The sequence below is a fragment of the Passer domesticus genome, chromosome 4 (assembly GCF_036417665.1).
Source record: "Passer domesticus isolate bPasDom1 chromosome 4, bPasDom1.hap1, whole genome shotgun sequence".
NCBI lineage: Eukaryota > Metazoa > Chordata > Aves > Passeriformes > Passeridae > Passer > Passer domesticus.
The window spans coordinates 43983205-44005606 of NC_087477.1; the positions used below are offsets into that span (position 1 = coordinate 43983205).

The window sequence follows — 22402 nt, forward strand, 5'->3', positions numbered from 1 at the left end:
ACTAAAACATCCTGCTGCGTCAATTCTGCTCTTAAGAGACAAGCATCTGGAAATGAAGATGTGGTAGTCCTAAGCTTTTATAATAGAATTTGGATCCTGGAACTGGGAGGATGTGAAAAGATGTGCTTACCTTAGCTTCCTGATGAATAAAGCATTTATTATTAATTAATGCTTGGGAAGATAATGCAGTAGTGATGCCTTGAAAAGATCAAAAGGCATGAATCTTTCAGGTTTCAATTCACATGAAATTTATATACATACTGAACTTTATCTGGAGAAGTAATGCCATGAAACTTAGTACTGATGTTGGATAGGGAATTCTGAAAGTAATTCTGGAGATAATATTTCAAGATAAACTACTGTTTGTATTAAGAAGAAATATGAGTATTATGTTAACCTTGGTTTGCAATGTCTTTCATCAAATTATCAATTTATTACTTTTGCTGCCGGCAGTTTCTTCTTTCATCTATACCCAGATACCCCAGGAGGAATGCTGCTGAAATTGAATTGAACAGCCTGGTCTGAAATAAATTTGACTCCCCAGTCTGAATGGCAGGTTACACCAGAGGGTATCCTGAAATCCCTTCCAACCTGAATTATTCTACCATTCTGTGTTATACTGATGAGAGACCAAAACAAGTAACCAAGGATGTATTTGAAATTTCTGGTGTACTGGAAATGCAAACAGCTGCCACAATGCAAGAAGAAGTAAAATTGTACCTTCTAGCATTAACTGACTTGAATAAAATATCCTGCTTTCCTTAAAAACAAAAGAGAAACAGATGGGAGTGAATTAGGAAGAGAAAAATCTGATGTTGTGATGCTTTAATCCATTGTAATACATGAGCCTGAAATTCCTCCTAAAATAAAGTTTCTGAACTTTTATTACAAATAAAAGTTCAGAGACTTTATTTTAGGAGGAATTAGATGCTAGCAGGTATTTTCTAAGGGTTGAGATGACACTGGCCTGAAGAATGACAGCAGGACAAGTCAGCTCTGGAGTGTTGCATCAGTGATTCTGCACACCACAGCCTAAGCCAGAGCTGCTGAAATGTGTTCTCATGACTGGGAGTCCAGCTGCTCTCTAGGATGCAGGTAAGCTTCAGCTGTGGTTTCATGTCTCATCCTCTTTTTTCCCTATTTCTTTCCTCTTGATGGGTATTGATGCCAAAACTTAGTAAAAGGTAATTCCAGTATTTTCTTTGCTTGGCTTGACTGACTCACTCCTCAGTCAGCAGCCATCAGCACCTGTGCTTTGTGCACTGAACTGAATGACCTTTTCCACCTACTCAGGACAAATACTTTTTTTTCCTTAGCAAAGATAGGCACTTTCTTCACCAAGAGTGAACATGTCAATTTAAAGCTAAGTGGAAAAACTGAATTCTGCCATCCTAATTTCAGCAGACAGCCTTAGTTTACATGCCAGCAAGTTGCATGGCGTTATAACATATTTTTATTCAAACAAAAATGAATAGTTGCCATAGTTACCAAAATATCATAAGTTGCTGTGCAAAACTGGGAAATGAATGCATTATCATTACAGAACACAACTGGCAATGAATAAGAACAGCCCTTTCCTTTTGTTTTAACCAGCTGGGTGGTGACATCATGCCAGTTACTATTATATGCAGTGCAAAATCTGAATTGAGTGAATTCATAAACATATAGCTAGTGCATTTCCAGGTATGCCTTTGATAGGTATATATATATCTATATATCTAAACACTGGAATCTTTGTAGAGACAGTCATTTGGAATGGAACTGCCTTTACTCTTTCTCATGCAAGAGAATGTTTTCTTTCTGTTGGGGAAGATATATCTGATTTTCATTACTTGTTTTGAAAGCATGAAAAGAAAAATTTTCAGCATTCTGGTAGACACATTTTGACTTCATAACCTCTCTTGATCCGCTACATAAATGGCTTGACTCAGCTGAGAATTGCACTGCTGCCAAAATTGGTGAATCCTCAATTTAGCTAAACTTTGGCAATCTAATTAAAGCCATTAGCATGCTTCTGTTAGCTTGTGTTGATGGGAATCAGGTATCTATATATAGCCGCCTCTGCTTGTATGCTTTCTTTCCACAGTTCATGACTGACCTGGATGGTCAAGACATATTGGAGAGTCTACTGCCAGAGTTACAAAAATATTTCTGTAGGCAGAAAGAAAGAAAAAGCTTAGAGATGTGCCTTTTGGTGATTGTCTGAGATGATAATAACTACAAAGAGGATGTAATTCTCATTGTACAGAACTGGTCAGGAGGATGTTTCATATAGTATGGCTTATCACAGACCCATACATTTACTATCATTGTGATCACTGGCAAGGACTCCTTAAATGGTTGTACCTGACAACCATTACAGAAATAAAATAAATGAAAGTATAAATAAATAGAAAAAAGTAAATATCATAAATACTGGTAGCTTAAATATAAAATATTATTCTGCAAGTCAAGGACAAGTGAGAAAAAGCTGGCTAAAGGAACAAAATGAACACAAAATAATTCTTCCAGTGTATTTGGAAAAGAAGCCTACCAGATGGCCTGTACTGTGACAGCCAGACTATAGAAGGAGCATTCAAAGAGCATGAGGCCATTTCAGGGAAGCTCCACGAGTTTCATGCATTCATGTTCATTGTGGAAGAAGCAAAATTGTTTGCACCCTGTAAAGCTCTAACAGGAAAAAAGGGAATCAGCAAAGGATATGTTTAAAACACACAGACTGCAGAAGAGTATGTGGTACAATTAGATGGAAGGAATCCCCCAAAATCATCAGGCTGGTTAATTTTCACATACTAGTTCAAATACAGCTGAAGTATGGAGCACCTTGTGCTTGTAGGCTCCCTTTGGAGCAGCCCTGGTATCCAGAGACAGGAGAATGGCATCTCTTACATCCTAAATAAAAAAAAAAAAAAAAAAAAATTGGTGGGAGCAAAGTGGGAAACATAGGCTGGCCATTCTGAATCCTGTACTGGGCAGACCAGCGGAAGCTTTGGTGAAGGGCAGATTTCAGCACAGCTCTGTTGGCAGAGGTTGTGCCTTTTTATGGCTTTTTAAAGTGCTTTCAGAGCAGTAGCAAGCATATCAATGGGATAATGTGGTCTGCTAAAATAATGTACTGAAGTTTCCAAAAGGCAGACATTCTCCTAGAGCTTTTAAGGCATTGGTGGGGCAAGAGGAAAGATCATAACATGGGCGATTCATTGGCTGAAGATAAACTGATGACTTGGTCACAGACAGTGAGAAGATGTGCAGATGTTACTGTGTTATTCCAGGTACTGAGGGGGTCAGTGGCAGGCAGCACAGACTCATAACATGGCTTTATAAGATCCAGGTATGAATGAAGTGTTAGGCAAAATCTAATACAGACAAATGTAAATTGATCCACTGGGAAAAACAGTCTAAGCTTGCATTAACATGGTAGGCTGTGAGCCTGCCATCTCCCAGCATTTTCCAGTCTGATTGTCTTAGGTTTTGGCAGATTTAAGTGGGATCCATACATGTTTGTAATGAAGGACAGAAAGCAAATCACTTTCTATATGTGCATTTCAGGAGAAAAAGATAATTTTCTCATTCAAGCTGTAGTCATTTTTGAATGAGAGAGGAAGGTCTTGAATCCTACTGTAACCTGTTCCATTAACAGAGTAGCGCAGCAGTTTCCATTTTTAGATCACTTCACAGTGTGCAGCAAGGGAGCAATTTCATTGCCTTCCCAATACAATCTGGGCTTGACTGTGTATATGGCCTTTTTAATTAGCCCTCCCCTCCCCCCCCCCCTGCCCCGTCCCCGCACACATATTTATGCAGGGAAATTTATTCAAGAAAATGCACTTTTGGGTACATTTCCAAGTTTTGTGTGTAAAATAGCATTAGATGTGAAAGAAAGCAGAACCATTTCAAATTATTATGTCACCCAGACAGGAAAGAAAACAACATGATGTAGAAAAAACAAATGATTGAATATTCATGAGAATAAAACCTATTTAAATCAAAGTTGTTACAGTCAGCCATTTAAAAGCAATCCACATGTTGAAATTTTTGTGCCGTATATATTTGATAAGCAACTGGAAATTGTAAACAATGAAGTAAAAGCCAGTCAAATCACAGATTAACTAACAGCAGTGAGAAAATCCCCAGCATTTAAAAGTGCTTTTGTTTCCTGAAATTGTCTGTGCTGCTTTAATATATCACAGGGCTAGAATATAGCCTTGTTTAATAAATATGGGATCTTGTTCTGGAATCCAAATTTCTGACGCCCCTGGGAGTTTATGGTGTTGGCAGGTAACTGTATCACTGGTTATTATAGCAAAAAGTCCTGCTTATGGCTGATACCAGGGACTGGGGATGTACGTGACTCATTTGGAGACATAATCCTGCACTAAAACACCACACATTAATTGCTTACTTGGCACTGCAGTTCTGTCTGAGTGAATGTTGTTGCTTGTCCTGTAAATCATTAAGAAATCCTGTCTGTCTTCTATAGAAAAAAACCCATGACACAGCAAGAAAACCAATGTATATAGAAGCTGTGTTGTCTGTGCTCATGTAGGAGAATCAAAGCTAGAATAGAAATTGCTTGCTTAATTTGTTGGGGTGTAATCTTCTCTCTCACCCTTAGCTCCTTGTAAACAGCTTATGCCCTTCATGTGGCTTAGGAGCTTTCATGGATGGTCATTATCCCTCACATTTCTAACATATCTATCTATGGGCCTATGGCACTAGTACATTAGAGCACTACCTGAAAAATAGTAGCAAATTTGTAATGGGAATAATAATTTAATATCAGAAAATGTGGCAATTGGAAAATGGATATAATGGTAGTAAATGGCAGATAGTCACAGAAATGAGACCTTCTTCTTATTCTGAATTATTTGACTGGAAACATAACTGTAATTTCATGTCACTTAAGGCTTGCTTGGAAAAGTTAAAATCTTTAACAGAAGGCTGTAAATAATATTGCCACACTAGACAGATGTTGTTTCAAGCTGTCCTCCTTGCAAATATAAAGATGTCCTTTTGGTCAGGGATCAGAGACAATGCAGTATAATTGCTCATCTAGCCAGGAGCCTGAGGTAGGGGAGGGTGAATGCTTAGAATGACTAACAGTGTAAGTTCAAGCCAAACTGGAAACAAATTGTTGTTGAATAAAAAAATATAGGTGATGGTGTAAATTTTTTAAACAATATTTTAAAAATACAGAAGACAAATTTGTCTAATCATGCATTATTTGAAGACATAGTACATCTAGCTCTTTGCAAGGTGTGTAACATTGTTGCAAAGTGGTGGGATAGTATTATGATTATTTGGCAAGCCACTAAATCCACCTAACTGTGAAATCTCTTAGATATAAGTGCATTGTGTACCCAAATTGTGCAAAAGTTAACTTCTGCATATAGTGTTTTCAATTATGATTATCCAAAACCAGTGACTAGATAAGATTATCTTTGATTAGGAGGGCTAACTGTAGATACCAAGCTACTATAACTAATTATTGCAATCTTACACTATTTACAGATCTTGGAAGGAAAAGCTCCCAGCTCTTTCCAGTACAGAGCATCTTGGGATCAACAGCTGAAAAAATGAAGCAGGAAATTCATTGCTTGCACCTGAAATGCATTACTTTTCCTTAATAAGGTATTTTTTTTCTTTAGACTTTTTCCATCTTTAAGGATAGAAGTGAATTTCCTAAAGGCAAAAAAACTCTAAATTTATTTGTAGAAATGGTATATTTTATCAGTGTAAGGATCGAAAGAACCTCAGACTCATTGGATCTTGAGATTGCCTTAGGAAGAAGGACAAATAGACTTGGTGCAGATGTTTGAAAACATAAAAATGGGTTTTGAATCAAAAGAAAATTAAAAGCCATACTGATGTTTCAAAGTGTGCACTTGCTGACTGATGAATATGTGTTGATATGCTGAGGTAAACTGTAGAACATCAAATGCACTTACAAAGTAAATTTTGTTGCATTAATTTAAGATCTTCATGCTAAAATAAGAACCATTATTTCAGTAAATTTCATTGAATTATAGCATGTATTCATCTACGCAAGCCAACTGTTAAAGAAGTTTATCTGGTTTATCTGCTGTCTTTATCTGGTTGTAAAGCTTATTTATACCTGAGATCTTTATGTTGTATAATGCTAAAGAAAATGATTGATGAGTGATATGAAATTTCCAATGATACTTTCTGTCTTTGTTTGTCAGTCTCTTAATTTTTGACTATTTTGTTTGTTGAGATGTTCTGCTTTTTAAGAGTCATCAGATGTTTCCTATCTTGTCCAAAGAGGAGAAGTCTAAACTAGGGACATACAAATAACTTTTGTCTTTGTTTAGAAATGGTATTTCCCAATCCAGTTTCCCCTGAAAGCTGTGTGTCACTTGTTCACTTCTGCCTTCCCTTCCCCCTGTGACAGGCTGGAGAGCAGAATTAGAGGCACAAAAATTTAAGATTGAGGGTTTGGGATAAGAACAATTTACTGGAAACAGCAATGAAGTAATAAATGAACAATAGCAGCAAGAATATTAATAATAGATTGTACAAGGGAGGTGAATATTTCCCATGCAAGTGGTCATACCATGTAAAGGCCTATCTTCAGGAATAATCAGTATTAATACACATAAATCTGTTTAATGAAACCTGTAGTAGAAAATAGCACACAGTGGGGATTTTGTTAACTGACATTCTCTTGAAGTATGTGAAAAATTTTGTATGTCATGTAAATGGCACACAGTTAATATAATTCTAAGTGAGAAAAGACACTAGTAAAAAATAAAAGCAAAATATTGAACGATCTACTTTGTTAAAACTTTATCTTGGCCAATACTTTTTCTTATTATATTATAGATAAAATACATGCCTGAAGGACAGCATCCTTTGGTAGTGACCCACACTTTAACCGTTTGTGGAAAACTGTTGCCTGTAGAATGGACTCACATTGGAGACGTTCATGGAGAACTGACTCCCATGGGAGGGACCCCACAGTGCAACATTGTAAGGACTCCTCTTCCTGAGCAGTGGCAGAAACAATGTGTGATGAACTGACCATTACCCTCTGTGCCCTGCCTCCCTGCATCTCTGCTAGGGAGGAGGTAGAGGGGGAGAAGAAGGAAGAGGTAGGGGGAAGATATTTTTAAGATTTATTTTACTTCTAATTATCCTGCTCTGATTTTGTTAGTAATAAATTCAGTGAATATATCCAGATTGAATCTGTTTTGCCCATGACAGTATTTGCTGAGTGATATCTCCTGGACCTTATCTCAACTAATGAATATTTGTTGTATTTTCTCTCCGTTGTCCAGCTGAGAAATGGAGTAATAAAGCAGCTTTGGTGGGTGTCTGGCATCCAGCCAGGGTCAACCCACTCAAATGTCAATGACACTTTGGAAACTCAAAGTCACAGGCACCATATACTACCAAACCTGTGTGTGTGACTTATGGAAATGGATTTGATTGGTGTGCAAGCTAACAAAATAAGACACTTGATTACCGATGATCATGAGTGAAGATATGGAAGAATTAAGATATAGAAAAGTGAAGATGTCAAGTAATGCATAATTAAAGTGACTGATTCATGATCAAAGCACAGTTTTTACTCCCTGCACTTAGGAATCCTTCCCCAAGTATTATTGATTCTTGGTTCAGGCTTTGACTTTGTACAGCTCTGCTTCTCTAATATCTAGAAAGGCAACTACTGCCATTGCATACCAAGGAAACGTCTTGCATCGTGGGTCAAAGGGTGTCAATCAACAGGATCACCTTTGTTGCTATTACAGAGCCCACAGAAAATTTTACCGTCTCCAATAACTCTATGGAAAGAGCACTTCAACCTGCACAGAATAGTGATATAAAACTAAATAATTATCCTGCTAAGATGAAAACAAATGAGGAAGAAGAGTGAAAGCATACATATACACAGGCATAAATCAAACTTTGTCTTTTAGCATATTGATGCATATATTTTTGTGAGGGCTGCAGTCACAAATACTCTGTTGTAATTAATATTGTGCTCCAGTGAATTAGGAATAATTTCTGCAGTAAGTTCAGGGGGCCTGTGTATGACCCTTCTGCAAAGGTGAGTTGAACTCACAGGACTACTGATCACACTCCTGGGAAACTGGGGGACTGCTGGAGGACCATTGTGCTGTTCAAGTTCTAAGAGCCCACCTCTTGAGAACCTAAAGGTATTTTGTTGCCTGTAGATTTCTATAAAATAATAGAGTTTTTTTCTCTAGGGTAACACCATATTTGTTCCAGAAGCACAAAACTAAAAAGTGAACAGTTATTTTTACAAGGGCTAGAAAAGAAACAACAGTCTTCTGAAAAACCCAGGAATACAAAATTATAATTAGTAAAATAAATACAGGTGTGACTTGTTGGCTGATAAGTATCTGCTTTATTATTGGCTTCCTGCTGGCCCATTTGAGGACTGTCTTGCTGCTGTGCTGATTTAATTCCTTTATGGAAAGGTTTTAATGTCCTTTGTTTTGTTTTAATGTCACCTTGCTGCATGACTGACCAAAAAGAAGATATCTGGTGAGGCTGAGGCTATGAGAACTTGGGCCTTAGTAATGTGTTTTGTACACAGTGTAACTTTGAAAATGACAATTCATAAAAGATCAGATTATCGTTTAGTCTATGATTTGTGGGATATTTCCAAGTAGAAAAACATGCCAGGGACAATTTTTTGAATACAGACATTATTATTGACTACTGTGCAAAAACCATTTGGTGGTCTGTGATTTCCACTGTGGTATTTCCTGCCAGCTTGCTAGAAGTTGCATCAGTTTACAAAATATGCATTTTTCTTCTTATAAAGCAGACTTCATGGGAATGCATTTACTATTTTTTAAATCCTTTAATAGCAGATATAGCTTGTCAAGGATAAAAAAAAAATCTCGTAAATATGTGATCATTTGTTTATTCATTCACAATTGTATCTTACGAGATGCATTGTGTATTCCAGGGGCTTTGAAGATATTTTATCTGCTAACTCTTTAGGCAATCAAAACAATTTAAATAAGTGGAGTAAATTTCCGCTTATTTGTATTTCTAAAAGTATTTTAAAAAAATCTAGTTATGACTAACAGGCTGAACATATTTTGTAAATGTTTTATAATTTTTTTTTCTAAAATGATTGTGAAGTACATAATTAGGTGTAATGTATACCAACAGGCAAGCTATAACTGCTGAATGTTAAACAGTTTCTCATTTTTAGTTACACTTTTGGCATTTAATTGACCTTTCTAAAAAGAAAGAACGCATGCAGATATGTACCTAAAGTGTACTTGGAGTAATGATTTTTTCCCAGCCTTCATTGTATTTAGAGATATAAAGTCAGCAAATTTTTCTTTCCTTTTATGAGTTTGTTAATTAATGGTACTCTTTGGGTGTTTTTTTTCACTTTTTAATTTTTTTCCCCTTTATTTGTTAGAGACAAAATTATGGGAGGAAAATGATTTTTAAGAAAAGCTAGGGGCCATTCTTGGAAGCTATATGCACTTCCTGGGTGTGTCTGGGCAATTTCTCTTTGAGCTCTGGGCAGGCACATGGATTGTAAAATTCATGTTTATGCACAAAATATGAGGTCTGGATTAATATAATAATCATCTTGTTTAGAAATCGGGTACTGTAGCTGGAGTTTGGGGAGAAAACATGCTGAGATTGATAGCTGAGCTATCCAAGTACGTTTTGCATCTCAATACAACTAAGACTGCATATCTCAGTTTGTACTGAGTTGTTTGTAGGGAGGCAGTATTGTGTATCACACTTTTAGAAGTTATCTTATCCACTTAAGACATCTGACTGCTTTATATAGATCTCTAAATGCTTTATGGTTCTGTACTCTTAGTGTCATGCAAAGTTTTCATCTTTCTAGGGGGAAAATGATGTAGCATCTCTTGACCATTGCTCCCAATCCTTACATGCTGTTTAGGAATTGTGTCCTTCTGGGGGTTTTGCATGAAGTGTCCCAATTACCTAGGGATACATGTTCTAGTCATAGATTTCAATAAATGCCTTCTGGTTCTTAGCCTGGAACTCTTGAACCTTGTCTCTTCCTACAGTCTTTCTTCCACCTATCAGTATTTTCATTCTGGAGAGGTTTTTACTTCTCTTTACATTTAATCTATAAAACTAGATGAGACCACTCTTCACTGGTCAGTGAGGTTTCTGTTTCTGCTACTCCCTTTCTTTGTCTACCTACACTGTAAACCTTATTTGAAATATAAACTTTTGAAGTTAGGAAACAATCAGGTTGTATTACATTTGGTAATAAAATGGGCAGAGAAACAGGAATGCAAAACTTTTCTGTTGTTGAAGAGAACAGAGAATATAGGAATGACCCTGTTAAATTGTTTTCAATATTAGTTCCATTATTGCAGTTGACAGCTGATTCTCTGGTGCTACCTTTTTGTTTTTCCTGTTTAGTATGTGGAACTGGGAAATATTTCAACATTTTCCATAGAGAACATAGACTTTTTAGTAGTTTAAACATATCAGACAATTCACATACATGTATATGTTGCCTAAATGTGCATATTTTTGTTTCCATATTTTTAAAATTTTATGCTATGTTTACCTGAGGACATGAGTGTGTGTGTGTGTATATATACACACACATATATATACCAACATATATTTATATAATCTTCAGTTTTATTTTTTTGTTAGTTGTCTTTTACAGCCACTTTTAATTTGAAGGTTTTATGTTAACAAATTTTTCATGTACTCTATTAAATATTTTTTAAATACAGTGTCCCAGATTGCAAGCAATTTGGTGAAATGTTTACAATGTTTTACAGTGATCTCCAGTAAAATTGAAGGAACCTGATATTAATGCTCTTTAGTTACAACCCTTATGTAGAAATGGTGAAAGAGGTGGTTTACTGTTGATCATAGCAAGATTTATGAATTTTGATTTTTTTTTCTAGTGTACACTACAGAAAAAGTTCTTGGAGAAGCCTGTGTCTCTACCTGTGTGCATGAAAGAGAGGACTAGTCTAATTCCTGTGTCTGGCTGAATTAATCGGTCCTTTTTCTCTTCAAAATGTAAACCTTTTGACAGAAGTTGTTGATCCAGACATTTTTCATAGGAGTATATAGTTCTTGTCTCTCATTTGGACCAAGAGTTTGAGTTTCATGGCCTGAAAATACGCTGAGCATCCGTAGTACACGATAGTGTCTCATCCTGGTGTGGTCAAGAATATCTTGGAGTCACAGGATGTTTATTTCTGGCACAAGATTTTGCAATCTTTTCTTCTGAAGAGCTTCTATTTTAAAAAATTGTCATTTTGCTTTGAAAATGTCCTGATCAGGTCTAATCTTGCATCATTTAGAAATTATTAAAACATCTTTGACTGAAAACCAAAAAATGTTTGTTACAAATTGTTATAATTGTGAAACAAGTGAACTTGGCAGTAATATCTGGACTAAAGATTTAAACATATTATCAGTATATAATGGTTAATTAATTGCAAAATTGTCATCCTTTTTATTTACTTTGATGTATGTTTCATTCCTGCTCACAGAAATTGATATTCCAGAGGAAATTGGCAACTGCAAGCATGAAGCTGTCTAAAGAAAAAACTACATCAGCTGAGGTAAGATAATCAGCTAAGATACATACTTTTTAAAAATAGATTTTTGCACCAATTATTAGAAGGGCAACCTCTGGCTGGACTCCTAATCAGCTCATAACCTCTCTCTCTCTCTCTCCTGAAAATGAGAAAGAGAGGAAGATACTCATTCAGCAGGCTAGAAATGTTTTTCAAAAATATTAAAATAGTTGTGGCTAACCTTCTCACATATACCTATTATCAAAGACCTAACATTTTGACGCTAGCAGTATTTAAATGCTGTCCTGGTTTGTTTTTCTCTATGTGAAGTTTAGGAGGGTTTTCCACATGGTTTGTTTTAAAACGTGTTTTATGTGGGAGGCTTACTTGCATTTTTCACTGCAATAAACTGTGCTCTAAAACTACAAAACATACTGCTGTATGAAAAAATGCTGTATGAAAAAATATTTTTCTGTGTAGGCATTTTTTGAAGATATTGTTTTTGTGTAATGATGTAAACTTAAGAATTATACTGACTTATTTAAAGAGATATCAATCTGTTTATGTGACTGCAATCATTATTGATATTTGTCTCTTTTTTAGAGTGTGATGCAAGACTGAAACCATTCCTTTCACTATCATATGGCAAGGACCAGGGATGCTCCATTGAAGCATCCAGTTTTCTACATAGATTATATGAAAAGAAAAATTCTGCTTAAATGTAAAACTTCAGAATTAAAATTCTGTAAGATATTCTAGAAGTAATTTTAACTATTGTGACTAAGACTATTTTATAATACTAAAAAATCATCAAAACAGGAAGTCATTTGTCCTGCTCTACACATAAAATGGATATTCTGCAAATGGCTGGGATAGGAATTCTAACCTCTGTCTAAAAGAAAGCAGAGTAAGATTTTTCTTATCGTATCTTTTTTTAAAGTGTATCTGTGACTACAAAACTGTATTCACAACACAGACGATGAACACAGGTATAATGGTACTTTTAATGTCAGTCTAGATTTCTCAAGAATTAAATCTAAGTTGTTTAAAAATTAATATATAGCAATTAATTTGTTCTGCATAATGATTTAGCAGCAGATGGAAAGTGGTGAAAAATTCCTTGTTTTGCGTGGCTTTTGATTTACTAATTAACTTGTTTTAACCCATGAGATTTCTCACTTTGACTCTTCCAGTTCTGTCCCCCATCCCTCCAGTGGAGTGAGTGTAGTGACAGGTTGCTAGCTGGGGTTAAGCCATGACACCATCTGAGCAGGAAAGTGACATGTGCAGAACAAACTACCCTGAAAGGCTTAGAAGAAATGGTAACAGGAGAATGAACTATGCTTAAAACTAACCCTAGTTTTGTTATTTCTATCTTTAGTTGGTTTGCACAAGGCTATGTTTCCTCTGCTCTTTTCTACATTAAAAACAAGACAAACACCAAGATGGAAGCCAAGCCAAATCCAGGACATTGTTAAATGTATCTATTTTCAATTTCCATGAAAGAAGGGGAGCCCCTCCCCTCTCAGGTCACTTCTTTTTTGTCTTAAACCTTCATTTAGGAAAAATTTGTAATAACTATTGTATATTTAAAATCAAGTTAATTTCAGAGGTCAAGAGGGAAGCAGTCTTTGTGCACTGGCTGAAAAATTCTCTCCCTCCCGGCCTGTTATTCTGATGTTCTCTGTACTGAAGCTGTGCTTTCATGCTCCTGTGGTCTAGACCTTAAAAACATCTTTTTTTAAAGCCCTGAAGTATTATGTCTGTATTAACCTTATCAGTGAACTATTTCAATAACAACATTCTGAGTATCTCTCCTAATAAATAGTACAGGGAGAAGCAGCTCTGCTAAAAATCCACCATTGGGCTCTAAGCAATTAGTGAGAAGCAATCAAAGTACAAGAGGATGAGCTTAGTCATCATTGCCCCATTTGTCAGTGGTTGCCCTGCAGTCTTTATATACCATAACTGAACTTGTAGACCCTAGGAACTACTGGGATTAACTTTTGGTCCTAAAGATGGGGGTTAACCATCCCCTTCCCCTTCATCAGAGATGTCCAGGAAAGGCATCTGCAGTGAGGGCTGGCAAAGAGAAGATGTATGCCCAGGGCTTCCAACAGCTACATCAGCTCAGATGGAGGGCTAGCAGGCTCCAGTTTGAATTACTGGCTCCCATTCATACCTTAAAACTGCCTTTTCTAAGCAAAGCACTTAGATTTAGTGCATGACAGCTCAACCTAACACTCTAGGAGAGGTAACTTGTCACACATAGACTATATCACTACCACAAAATTTGGCTGCTTTTTTGTCTTAGTATGAAATTCAGGTTGCCAGAGTCCTTCCTCCCAAAAATGGTAATGTGTAATGAGTCAACCAGCCTGCAAATCTTACCACAGATTATACAGTTTTCTCAAGTGCTCTTCATTTCTCTGCATCCCATCTGTCCAGTTTGCTGAAATTAGAACAAAATAAGGACAAATAACCTTCTAGATATTTATATTTTTTAATTTTTTTTTTTTTGTTTGTTTTTAGGTAAATAATATTAGGAAGATATACAGGGGACTGTACAGACAGTTGTGTGAAAAATTTGTGATTAATTTATGGTGTTTTTTTAAATTTTTATTTTTAAATTTTTTTGTTTCCCAGCTGCACATCTATTTCACTTTGAGTGCCTGTGCTTTCAGACTTCCAATAAATTCAAGAGTTTTCTTCATGCATATAAATATACCTCAGAATGGCAGAGCCATTAATTTATATAATGGGTAAGTGATTTGACAGAAAGTTGCCTAATGGTAAGGAGAACATAAACCATTGGATAAAAGCTAAACAGCAAAGTTAAAGCATTCAGTTGTTAAACATAATTGTCCTGAAATCTCAGAATACTGCTCTGCTTATAGAACAGAGCTGTTATAACATTCCTTGCCTTCTTTAAGTCCAAGCTGCTTTAATTTTATCACATGAAATCCTGTATCATATCTGTCTGCAGTCTTACTCTACACGTGATAAAAAAATTATGTCTTTTTTTGTGATGAATCTTTGAGTCTACATCTTTATTTTGTTACTTGAGCTTTGATGTTCCTGTGAGCAAAAGTCAAAAGAGACTTCTCAGGAAATTGTGCTTTTGCTTATAAAGCAATTTAATATAAAAGTAATCTAAAATTTGTTCTATTCACTAATTACATGTAGCTGCCTTTTGGCTAGTCAGAACAAGATTAAATTGCTAGGCAAGGGTCCTGTCAGTGTGAGTGATGGCAATGTACTTGAGATTGTCACTGTATGTATCTGTTTATCTGTCATGAATACCAGGATGAACTATAAATTCAGGTTCTAATAAAGTAGCCACAAAATAAATGAGGAAGGACAACAAAATGGAGAAGAAGGAAAAAACCCCAACTTTCATTCACACTATTCACGAATGTCAGAGGTGTTTTTCATTTCAAATGGCAGGTTGGCAATCTGTAGTTCATTGCTGACAAGCAAATTTGCTAGAGTTTTAAAAATAGGCAGGTTTTGATATTGTTGATTCTTTCTAAAACTCAGTCTGATTTGTTTGTAGCACTGAATAAATTAATTATTTACTGCTAAAAACCATGTAGACTGACAGTTATTTTTATCCAAGAAAGCTACATCAGAGAAAGTGAGTGTTACCCTTACCATCTGGCTTTTTAAATACTGGAAAGTAAGAGATGCAATAAATGCCCTACGGGCAAAATCCAGGAGTTTTTTAATGGTACAGGGGATAGTTGGTGTAACCTGAATTGTAGGGCATAGTAAGAGAGAAGAATTAAAGACTAAAGGTTAGCAACGGTGTTTTGTGGCACTTCCTGTTGACAGATGCTTTAGGGCAGAAGAAGAAGGTCATTGATCTAAAGGTCAGCCTCAAATAGGCATGTCTGTATTTTTCTATCACTTGCTTGTGCAAGATTTGGCATTTTCCTTCTCCTGCAAATCTAGCCTCCTAGCGGAAGTCAATACCCAACATGGATATAGTTATGAATATAACCATATGATTCAAATATTGCTTTACATAGGATATGTAATAAAACTATCAGAGATATGTATGTATAATATTCAAAGTACAAACATGTTATTTTATTTACCTGAATTAATTAGAAAACAATGGAATTTGCTGCACAACTTCCTTTAAAAAAGGATATGTATTAATATATTGTTGTTACATGATTATTTATGCAACAACACATTGGCTTTATAGTTCTTGGTACGGTAACCACATGAAGACTTTTACCTCTGCCTCCTGCTGTGATCTTAGATTAGAAGCAAAGGGAAGATGAAGCATACGTGAAAGTAACTTGTGGGACAGGTTTCAATAGAGTGATGCTATTTGCTGTAAAATCTGGTAGAAGAAGGACGGATGCAATTTGTAAACTTTTAGTTTGTAACCTCAGGACTGAAAAGAGTGATTTCATAAAAAAAAAAAAGAAGTAAAAAGAAGACAAAATTATTTTGAGGTATTGTATATAGAAATTTGCCTCAAAATAATTGACACCTGTTTTAAAAGCTCTGAGAAAAAGACAAAGACTGAAGGAGCATAGTCTTTCTGGCTCCAAATCAATATATTTATTTTGGTTTCTGTTTATTATTTTGTCAAAATGATGCTGATAACATGGTCAATTTTCTCTTCAGCCTATGGGCAGCTGTGATCTTCCTCCTTCCTTCTTTCAGGCTTTCCAGTAGGTACACATCTGTTCCTTAGTTTCATCTTCCCTGGGGCAGCTCTTGAATTATATTCAAGAAGTGGCAGAATTTCTAAGCTGCAGAGCTTCATGGAATGTCTGTTTTGTATTTTCCTGCTCTACCCATGGTAGTATTGGATCTGTGTTCTGGAATGTGCAAAGACTCATGACTTGTTTCTACATTGAATTTACATATTTTGTTTTAGGAATGCAACTTCCTGGAAGGTACACATTAAAAAAATCCACTTGGGAAACTAAGATTTCCAAAAGCAGATATGGAAATATTTAGGGAAATTAATAGTTTGTTGTTAATTTTTCTGAGTTGGCTCATCATTGATGAAGAAAAGTAAGTCATGTATGATCCATTAGTAAGAATATTTAAAGTTTGTAGAATCACGGCTGTTCTTTACTTGTCCCATTGATTTTTACAATCTTTTAAATTTGTGGTGCTCTGATACCTTTGACTGTCATTCTCCCTGTTGAGAGTATGGATATCAAAGACTATGGGTATATCAGTCACAGCACCCCACCAATTTTGTCTCAGTTTCTCTCTTCCCTCTTCATTACTGGCTGGCAATATTTCCTGCTTAATTTTTGATCATACTTTATACCTCAGACTTGATGAGAGAGAAACTTTTGCTAGGTCATATGACATTTCATCATATATGTTTAGGCAAAACAGTGATTTTGTCCTTCTATCTAGTAAAAATACATAGTGAAATTTTTGTGATGGTGGTATCACCAACAGTTATGTATCTTCAAACCTAGTATTCTCATATTGTTTCACTGTCACTGAGATTAGCTATTTTTCTTGTGTCACCTGGGTGTTTTTTCTAGATAGAGGCTTTAAAACTCTCCATATTAAAATGCAAGAAAAAATATTGTTAATCAAAATATGTTCTCATATTCAGTACCTTCAAAACGCAAGCAATGCTTTTATTTACCCCCAAATCTGTAACCTGAATAACAGTGAAGAAGAAAGTAGGTCATGCTGTCTTACCATTGTTTCTTTAGCAGGTGTGTTTTGTGCCTCATTAATATGAGTACGTGTCATCGTCTGCTGCTATTTCTAATTATATTTGATGGATCACAACATCCTTTCATTGCAGCTGAAGCTGATGAAGAATAACTTTTGATTCTGAATCTGGGAATGCACCCCTACTTCAAATTCTTTAAAAATGATTCAGTAGATTAAATCACTATTCTGAGGTGAGCTGACAGACATTCATGCAGACGTAAGAGAAAGACGTGCCTGTGGAGTCTGTGGGTTGCACAAGCCTTTCTTCCACAGGCTATCATGGTAAAAATGAATTGCATGCATAAACATATTGTGAATGACTGTTGTTCAGCTCTCAACATACAGCAGTGTATTATTCTATGAGCAACAACAGCAACTCGGGTACTAAAGAGGTTTTAAAAAAACCGCTCCATTAAAAAACTGGACTGAATTTCAATGTCCAGTGTATCAACAAAAGCAGATCTTTTATGCTTACTTTTCTCTGAGAAAGAGATCCCACTGTTTTAGGAAAAAAGGGGCATGTGCACATGACCCTTCTTGCTGGGACAAAGAATCTGTTTGCAGTTTCTTGTATCTGTGGCAGCCTCTTTTTTCCCATTCCTTTGCAGATCTTTAAAGCAAGACCTAGCTTCCAATTATGTATTTTTGCAATCAAAATGATATGTCAGAGCAACAGACAAATGCACACGTGGATTGATTTTTCTGAGGGGAGAGGGAATAAATTTATTCAGTTACTTGTAAAATGCCCTCCTCCCAAGAAAGTTTGACATTTTGCTATTTTCCCCCTTAATTGAATGAGAACTCTGCATTTTTGAGTGGAGAAATATTATGAACTGTGGAAGGTAAGGAGACTAAATTAGGTTTGGGGACTTCAGAAAATAATTATTTTATTCAAAAAAAAGTTTAAAAATATTTTTACCTTTCTCGAAACAGTGTAATTTACCATTTGGAGACAAATAACAGAGCTATACCTCTAGAAGAGGAAGTACAACTCTGAAAAGGTAGTTGATTAATTTCAGACTTCTGAGGCACTTCAACCATTCTATCACATTTTTATTACTAAATAAACTACTTTTTAAAGCATATTGCTGTCAAAGACAGTATATCCAGTTAACTTGTGCAATCATGAACAATTATACCTAAGCCCTTGAGGTGTAAATCTTTATGCCACTAATGGAAATCTTGTTCTGAGAAATCATTATTAATGTTTTGTTTAACTCATAAAGAAACGGCCAATAAAATAGGCCCATAAAATAGGACTGAAAGTATAAAAGGCTTTCTGGCATCATTTGAACATTGTATTCACCACAAAGAGAAATTTCTGAAAGGCTTATCTAACATGATGATAGTAAGTAATCTAGATTGTTGTTATCTGCTTTATATTTCTCTGGTGAGCCAGACCCTATAGGAGCTGTGAACAATGTCAACAAGTCATGGATCTCAGCCCATTTGTATAAGTAAAAAATCTAGTGAATAGAAAAGCATCTATCTTGATTGTGTGAACAAGAATAGCACACTGAAGTCAGTGAAATTGTATTGTAGAATTCTTAAATTTATGGTAGAAGGATGACACTTCCACACATAGCTAAACAATAGAAGAAATTTCAGTACAATTAAAAATGTACTACCTGATTGTGTAAGTAATGCTGTTAACTGCAAGGAAAAATCTATTCACAACTAACTGAAATAACTCTTCCTGAAACCTGGCTATCTCCACAACAAACAAAAGCCCCAAACCAAACTAGCCCAACAACAACAATAACAAAAACTAAACAAAGAAGAGACTCTCCTAGTCTTATTTAACAATATAATTAGAGAAACATATATTTTAAGAATTTTTCATGACATAGGCCAAGAAGTCAGAGAAAAAAGTTGGTAAGGGTGTGATGCAGATTTACAAATAGACTGGAAATATAATATGGATTGTAAAAGAAAGATGAAGGGAATAGTGACATTTTAAAAGCTAAATTTGAGTGGCAATCTGTAAAGAACAAAGAGAACACTGATTAGCATTACTGGTGTTTTTAAGAGCATATTTATTTGAGTAGTCTGGTTTTCTGTGTGTGTTGTCTGTAATAGATTCAAGGAATGTAATGAAGCAGATACTGCAAGTACAATCAAGTACAATCAAGAAATAATATTAGGTTGAAAGAGCATAAATGTGTTTGTAACTCAAGAAAATAGGCACTGTTTCACCCTCTTTCACCATTTTAGACTTTATCTGTTCTGTTACAGAACATGAATACTGCTCTAGTTTATTTGTTTAAATTCAAGTTGTGATAATGAAAGTGAAAATGCAGTTAACTATTTTTCTGCAAACCCTTTCTGACATCCAAGCTACATTGAGATTTATGTTGTTGTAGTGAATATTTACAGCAATAAAAGAACAGATGTGTTTCTTCTGAGAGATTTGAAAATGTTAGCATTTTACTTAAATTATCACATGAATAATTGTGCATTTAATTAAACCACCTCTATAGAAAGATCAACAATTAATTGAGTGATGGCTAAGCTATGTCCTTATTGTCTTTGTAAGGAATGCTCTCAGTATTATTACTGAAAAGTAGAAACATAAAGAAAAAAAGTTCAAAGTTGATCTTAAGCACAGCAGTAAAACATAAAAAATCTCACTTTGACTACACTGGAAACAGCTGATCTATTTTCATTATTGTTAGTAATTATTATTATGATTATTGATAACATATACTTTGCAGTCAGAATGTTTCTGCAGCCTATAAACAACTTATTCCTTCTCATTAACATGTTTCCATGCTGCTATAAGAAATACTGCAAAATTTTTGTGTGAAGTCAGGTACATTATGTAAACCTGTCTGAATGTGTTCTGGTAAAGCTAGAATGCAGAATCCTGCAAATAACAGCATAAATATTGCTTGCCATGTTTCAGACATTCTTATTTAGCCACACATTTGCCAGGATATATATTCCTTTTTCACTTGAAGAATTCTCTCGCTCACATTTGTGTGTTGCTTTGTGTGACAGTGCTTTGGTCTGTTTATTTCTTTTTCTTTTTTTTTTTTTTTAGTATTTTATTTTCTTTCTCTGTGAGATTTTGTTTCGATTAATGTCTGGAAAGAAGGTATTCAATTAAGAAAAGAAAAAAAGGGGATCTGAAAATAGTTTATAAGCTGACTGGTTCTAGTAGCTTAAATCTGCTGTTATTAAAGATATAAAACCTCTGCATCTTCTGTGTGTGTGTGTGTATTCCTTCCTTACATGTTTACAGAAGTGATTAACAGTAAGCTATTTTTACATTGGTTGTACTGTGGCAACATGAGAGTATACTGATAATGCTATTATTTTTTAAAAGACCTTAAGCAATCTAATTACACTGGCACAATTTCTATGCTAATTTACTGCCACTACAGGCATGAAATTGTTCTACCAGTTATCTTAGGATTTTTTTATAACTTTGGGAGTAGTCACATTGGTGGTCACATCAGATGTGATCAATTTAATAGACAATACAGTCTTGTTAAAGGCTCATTTTAATAAAATGCCAGTAGATTGGCCTAGATATTTATTGAATCTTATACACACTGCAAGGTCAGCAATATCTCATATTGTTTGCTGTTTTCAATCTGTTTTCAATGCCTCCAGTAATTATGCTGTGCATTTGGTGTTATTTCTGTATCTTCATCTGCTGATCATTGCCATTAAAATTGCATTTTGTATTGACATTTCTTCTGAGCATATTAAAATTTAACATAGATATTTTTTCTGATATAGGGTCACCAAATTGATAGTAAATATTATTGTTACTTAGTTTTAAACAGTACTTGCATGGTAACTTCCTCAATAATGCCTGCTGCTTTTTCTCAGATGCATTTTTATTTTTCTTCTGCCAGATTAAATTACAATAAAAATGTTTTTAGTAAGAAGAAGGTTTTTTTTTCAGAGTAATTTCTTTCCTTTTCAGATATTTCAACATGCTGAAGTTCCTGTATGAGGAAAGAAATATAATATTAAAAAAAACTAGTGGTAATACATACTTGAATAGTGAAAAAAAAGCGCCTTTTTTAATAATTTATGCACCAAAATTTTCTGATACTACTCAATAGTATTAAAGATACCTATTTTACTTTAAATAAGAGTTCTGAATGGGACAGAATTCCTAATTTTGGGAGTATATATTTTTTAATTACTACTCTGCCTTTAATATGTGAAGGTATTCCACAAAGGAAGAATTATTCTTTCTCTTTTCATTGGTTTATTGGAGACAGGCCTGAGAAACAAACATTTCAAACCTACTGTACTTAGGTGGGCTTTGTATGGTACTGAAGAAATCAATTTCAATTCTGAGACAATGCGTCTGAGTTTTACAAGGGGGCACATGAATGAAGACTTGAGAATACAGCTAAAGGAAAAATCTTCTGTTCAAGGTGAGAATAGTAAAAACAATCCTTCACATTATGTTAAAGGGTTTCCAAGAAGGAAGCAATTTAATTTTCAAATAGAAAATATAGTAGGTAAAATATAGAAACTGAGTCCTGCAGAAATTTGTTTATTGTGTTCTACATTCTGGAGATGTGAAGAGAAACTGATAGTTTATTTCAGTTTCTTATTTATTTTTTCCCAGTGGTTTGAGAGAAAGTCCTCCAATAAGACATCAGTTATTCTCATAATTTTGATGCATCACAACTAAGTGGAAATGAAAATTTTTCTCTTAGCTACTTGGCACATTCAGTTGTATAAAGTCACTTTTAACTACCTGGGATGATCAGCTCCAAAGAGTTAATCTTAATTTGATTAACTGTGTAGGTAGAAAATTGTCCAATTCAGTATTGAGAGCTAATTAATGCAATCATGAAGGATGCAGTAAATACAGGAAAAAAAAAAAGGTATTTCAGTATTTCTTCTTTTTCCATGACATGGGGAGTCTGCTCTACTCCAAAAATAGTGAGATACCATCTGTCCCCATGAGCCACGAACTTTGGCAAAAATTATTGCACAATTATTTTCTGACTCTAATTTATAATGTTAGACAGCATGGTAGTTTACTTTGATCAGACAGGTGGTTTGATGTCTGTGACTCTATTTTATGCAAAGATTCTGGTGTTTTCTATGAGTATGGGACAGACAGTAAATGCATTATTTTGGACATCATACAAGTGCTGCAG

At 35.0% G+C, this 22402-nt stretch overlaps 1 long non-coding RNA gene across 1 annotated transcript in view; it reads left to right on the forward strand.

Moving 5' to 3' along the window:
- Positions 1-834: 834 nt before the first annotated feature.
- LOC135299104 (uncharacterized) overlaps positions 835-22402 on the forward strand; it is a 34898-nt gene continuing 13330 nt past the window's right edge. The window contains exons 1-8 of the long non-coding RNA XR_010361153.1: positions 835-1095; positions 5512-5631; positions 6844-7112; positions 7299-8180; positions 11526-11597; positions 12156-12297; positions 12934-14314; positions 21506-21664. This is a non-coding gene — a long non-coding RNA (uncharacterized LOC135299104). The remainder of the gene's footprint in view (positions 1096-5511; positions 5632-6843; positions 7113-7298; positions 8181-11525; positions 11598-12155; positions 12298-12933; positions 14315-21505; positions 21665-22402) is intronic.